Genomic DNA, 5,384 nt, shown 5'->3' with positions numbered 1-5,384 from the left:
GTGCAGCTGTTCACCTTCAGCCCTCAGTCCTCAGGTGAGAAAACAGGTGAGAATATGCTGAGCTGTTCAAGATGATTAAAACCACCAAAACATTTGTTTATTTGATGACTTTTTAAGATGACATCATTCTTTCTCATTTAGTGACAGCAGATGGTAAATATGAGGGATTTTCTAACTCAACAGTTTCTTGGGTTGTGTTATTTCATTCATGCAGGTGACGCACAAACAACAACAACAACTGAAAACACAAAATCAGTTACAGCCACAACAACAACTAATGATACTTCAACAAAACTACAAGGTAGTAACTCATCTTTCTCTGGAGTCTCTCTGTCTTCCTGTCAGCCTCTTTCTCTCCCCATAATAAACATATTAATCTAACATTTTATTTTAGTCTTTTATTTAGTTCTTGTTGATTTTTTTCTGTTCTACAGCTCGTGCAGATTGTTCTGCTCTGGACTACATAATGTTGGTTATGCGTGTGGCTGAACTCCTCCTAATTACTGTGATTACTGTTCTTCTCATCAGAGCTCGAGGTGAGAACATTCACACCAACATTTGTTCACACTGATTAAGATAACCTGTAAGTTTAGAGCTGAAATATTTCTCTGTGATTTATTTACCAGGTAACCAGAGACTACCTGACAACAACACAGTGACCTACAGCAGCGTGAAAGCTTCCTCTTCTTCTGCTGGAGCCTCAGCTGATCCCAGCGACATCTACGCCACCGTCAACTAACCAAACAAATAAGAGACCACAGTGTAGTTACAGCTCATATCATTACAGGTAATTTACACTGAGAACTGATAAATGTTTTATTATTTGAATTATTTTATGATAATATATGGGACATTTAGCTTGATGAACTTGCTGTCAGGCACTTTAATGTGCTAGTGCTGTGTTGTAGTTAAACATGTATTAGTTTTTACTGTTATTTCTGTATCAGCTGTTATTGTTTGATATGCAGTCATTTTAACTCCTATATTTCTGTAGAGGTTTAACACCTCCAGAGCTCTTTGCACCTTCTTCTTCTTCTTCTTCCTTTCATGTGGTGAAACGGGTCATTGTCACAAATACAAAGTGTGAACTTGAGGCTCAGTGTGAATCTAAATATAGTTTATTCTAACTGTCATGTTTCAGAGGAAACTGGCAGTGGTGAAGCCGTTCCCACGTGTCAGAGACAGGAAATATAAAGACCAAGTTCAGTTTTACTTGATCCAGGCAGGCAGAGTCAGAACAGCAGGTAATAATGCTGCATTTGACACATGAAGTTGGATTTTCCCAGTTTCCAGTTGTAAATTCCAACTTGAACGCCCCCTTAAGGAGACAGAGTGTTACACACTTCTCTGCACTTCCATTTCAGCTTTTACCAAAACTCCATAGTGACGGTTTCTGCACCCCCCACACACAATTAAATCAAAGATAAACTGAAGAGGAGCTGCGCAAAAAAATTTAAAGATCAGATTATTTTATTCATTTGTTTATTGATTTATTATTGTTTTCTTTAGACCACTTAGGTCTTCTGACCAGAGCTCTCTGGTTGTTCTACGTGCTCGATTGAAAACAGTAGAAGTATTGGCTCCAACACTGTGGAACGCTTTTTTTAGACTTACGTTCCTCAGTCTCTTCGCGCCTTTAAAAAGCAGCAGCAGACTCTTTTCTTCAAACTGGCCTTTGTCTCGCCTCGTGCTGTTTAGTGTTTGTAAGTCACTTTTACTGTAATAAACCAGACCACCATCTTTCTCTGACCTTAACCAGCTGCTGCCAGAGTCTTAGTCAAGTTTAATAATACTGAAAGCAGATGTTGTATTTTGCAAGATTGAAGAACAAATCAGGGAACATTTTACTCTTACGTTCAATATCAAAATTTTTGTGACTTTACTTTTTTACAGTGTGTTACCAGAAACTAAATCCAGTCTGTGTTACGTTTCCTTCAACATGTGTTTACTGTGGCACATTAGTTGTAAACAAACTTAATTTCTAGGAGACAAGTTAGAGCAGTGAGAATGGACATTTTGTGAGTATAAACCCTTGAAATGAATAATATCTGCATCTTCATACGTTCAAACAGGAATCTTTCAAGAAGGTGAGAAGAGAAGATGTAAATGTCACAAAGACACAACTAGTTATTTAAGCAGAGTGTTTTTATCTGCTTTAAAACACGTCTGGTTGTTAGACCGGTTCAGAAGCAGCTCTGCATGACGACTGTTGGAGCCTTTAGATCTTTTTCACAGCAGACGTGTTTAATTGTCAGGACTCTGAAACTGAAGCAGCTAAATGGAATCCAGCCATCATTAATTGTTTTGTTTTTATCTGTTTTCCTGCTGTGCTGTGTCAAAATGTCTTCTATGAAAAAACAGATGTGTGTGTTTTGGTCAGGTTAGTATTGAATCTGAATATTTTCCCCTTCAGGCCAGTAGGGGCTGATTAATGTTATTGTGCAGGTCCTGACTGGGACATAATATAATGCTCCTGAACACTGAGTTGTTTTAGATCGAGGGAAGTTTCATCAACTGCAACAAGTCAAACTTTAAGTTCTCTGCATCTCACACTGTGAAATCATCTGTGTTAGTGTTTGTTTACTGAAGCCATTACTACAGTGAGCAGCTGTTTGAGAACATTACTGAGCTTTTGGGTTAGGGGTTGGGGGTATGTTGATGACTCTCACCATGTTGTCCGACGACTCCACAGTTTGGGACAGAGAGCCAAAGGCAAGTTCACAGGCCAGCACATGTCACTCTGAGCTCTCCTGGCAGTGTGGAGAATATGAGTCTGTTAAGTTTAGGCATTGAGCTGTGATGGTTATGTTTAGTAGAAACCCACCGGTAAGGAGACAGATCCCATGAGTGCTCCTGAGAAGAACATTGAATCGAGCAGGCGGCACTGATCGGGTATTTACAAGGTTCCTAACTGAGTGAAATGACCTGGAAGTGTTTAAGTGGCAGCCACGATAAGAGCGGGCTGAATTCTCTAAATGCATTTAAAGCAACTCACTATTGTAGTTTCACTACGACAAACGCACATAAATGTGCAGGAGCATCTAAAAAATATTAGAATATCTTGGAAAAGTTTATTTGAACTGAACCAGACTGAGAGATTAAAGGATCAGGAAACATTTGCAGGTGTTCTGAGTTAATTAGCTGATTAGAGCTCTTCTCAGGTCGACTTTTCTCTATTCTGAAGTCTTTATTCTAACTTTTTGAATTGAATAACAGAAAAAAATTAACTTTTCCGTGACATTCAAATGTTTTGATGCACCTGTAGAAACAACAGAGCATCTATTTAACAAATGTATAAAAATATCAAAAGCACCCATCCCAGGAAACTCTATATTTATGTTTGAGTATAATTCACTCAACTTTCTCTACTTGTATATTGATTTTGTTATTATATTGTGTCAGCATTTTAATCCTTTTTGTTTTTTCAGCAGTATCTATGTTGTTGTTACTTCCTATGAGCAGCCTAACTGATGGTTAAATGTACCAAATGAAACATCCTTTCTTAGGAGGTGTGATTCTGTGTTGGACAGGAAACCTTTTGAAGTGAGCAGCATTGAGTTTGTCACTGTACTCATCTTCCGCGTGTTATAAATAAAGTTGGTTAAAAAGAAGCTGGTGTAAGTGCAGCCTGGTTCTCTGAGCACCGCGGTTGTCTTTTATGAATTCTCCTTCACATCTTTCCTTGACCTCATGACGTTTTCCATCAAAGTCAAGGAAAAGTGTTTAGGAAAGGACAGAGGATGGATTTTTTACCTTCTGAAGAAGAAGAAGTTCAGAACTGAAGAAGTCCTTTGGATGAGGGACGAAACGTCTTCCAGTATCTTCAACCAAGTCCAGTTGCCCTTGATTTTAACCTTTGTTGGATAACTATGACCTGGATGACTGAGAATCTTCATAGACATACAATGTTTGTATTTCATGTTTTATGGTTTTATGTTATGTTGACAAACACAAGTATTAAAAAAAATAGTAGTTATTGATTAGTTAATAGTGAAGTACCACTTTCACCTGTGCGCTATTACTTACTAGTTAGTTAATCAGAGTGTCTTGTTAGTTAATAATAGTTAATAGATTGTTAATATTGTGTTACTCATTGGTTCTTGTGTAGTTATTCATTAACGAAGGAACCGTATTCTAAAGTGTTACCCAACAGATTTAAGCACTAGATCTCTTATTTAATAGCGCAAACTAAATGAATGCTCTGCTAGTTAACTGGAGATGTTTTATTTATTTGTATTAGGTACATCCGTGCCTCAATGTTTCAAAAAGTGGTGGGTCAGCAGCAGGTAATAATTATGATAATAAGGCTTGATACCGGGAGCTTGAGAAGCCGCTGCACTGTTGTGTGCCGCCATGTTATTATTTAGTGTCTGCGTTTTTCCAAACAATTTTAAATATTTTTGGACCTTGATGTTATAACTATGGTATGGTATGGGGCCACCCTGTAACCTTTAATAATTAAAGGTTAAAAATAAACATATTGCATTTGGTACATTATTGTTATATTGATAATACTAATTATATTTCATTTATGTTTGATATTATTAAACAGTAATTAGGCAATTTTATCACTGATCATTGTAATGCAGTCTTTGGTCACCTTGTTATTGAGGAACTCCCCAAAATCTCAACAAATTGTGCCAATCCTTACATGTTACACCAGGTTGATCCATCATCACAAGTGGAGAAGTCTGTGACAGAGGAGACAGAAGAGCAGGAGAGAGAAATGCAAGAGCAGGAGAGAGAAATAAAAGAACAGGAGAGAGAAATGGAGCAAGAGAAAGAGATTGAGCAAGAGAGAGAGTTGGAAGACCAGGAGAGTGAGAGCCAGGGCATAGATTACTTTGCTCGCCCTGAACCCGCCATATTACAGGCATTCTTAGATTACCACCCACAGCAGAACACCAGCAATGCAGTAGTGATGAGGGTGTTCAGCCGTAAAGATGGCACCAGCAGGAAGTGGCTTACTTATTGCAAAGAACGCCATTTATTGTTCTGCTTTGTGTGTCTGGCATTTACAAGGCGGACTGACACCAGCGCATTTATAACAGGCATGAATGACTGGCGACATGTACATCTGCGCGCAGAGGAGCATGAAAAGAACACTACACACCAGACCTGTGCTGAAGCTTTTTTCTTAAGGTGCTCAAAAGGCAACATCAGCAGCTTGTTTTCTGGCAGTCAGTTGTCAGCTCACAGAGCAAAAGTGAAAAAGAGACGGCAAGTTTTGGAGCGTATAGTGGACGTGGTCAAAGTACTATAGGGAAGAGGGGACTCAGCTATAGGCATGTGGAGAATGAGGCTGCATACACTTTGGGTGATAACACTATCGATCATGGTAACTTTCTGGAACTGATTGTGTTATTAGGCAAGTATGATATGTG

At 38.6% G+C, this 5,384-nt stretch overlaps 1 long non-coding RNA gene across 1 annotated transcript; it reads left to right on the top strand.

The window, feature by feature from the left end:
• Positions 1–261: 261 nt before the first annotated feature.
• Positions 262–694, top strand: LOC119884130. The gene is made up of 3 exons (XR_005440932.1): positions 262–301; positions 435–536; positions 635–694. It is a non-coding gene; the product is annotated as an uncharacterized LOC119884130 (long non-coding RNA).
• The last annotated feature ends 4,690 nt before the right edge of the window (positions 695–5,384 follow it).

The sequence above is a fragment of the Micropterus salmoides genome, unplaced genomic scaffold (assembly GCF_014851395.1).
Source record: "Micropterus salmoides isolate LMB-PRFRI ecotype aquatic unplaced genomic scaffold, ASM1485139v1 Ms_hic_scaffold_3203, whole genome shotgun sequence".
NCBI lineage: Eukaryota > Metazoa > Chordata > Actinopteri > Centrarchiformes > Centrarchidae > Micropterus > Micropterus salmoides.
The sequence above is the reverse complement of the archived record's forward strand: the minus strand, read 5'-3'. Positions and strand labels throughout refer to the sequence as shown.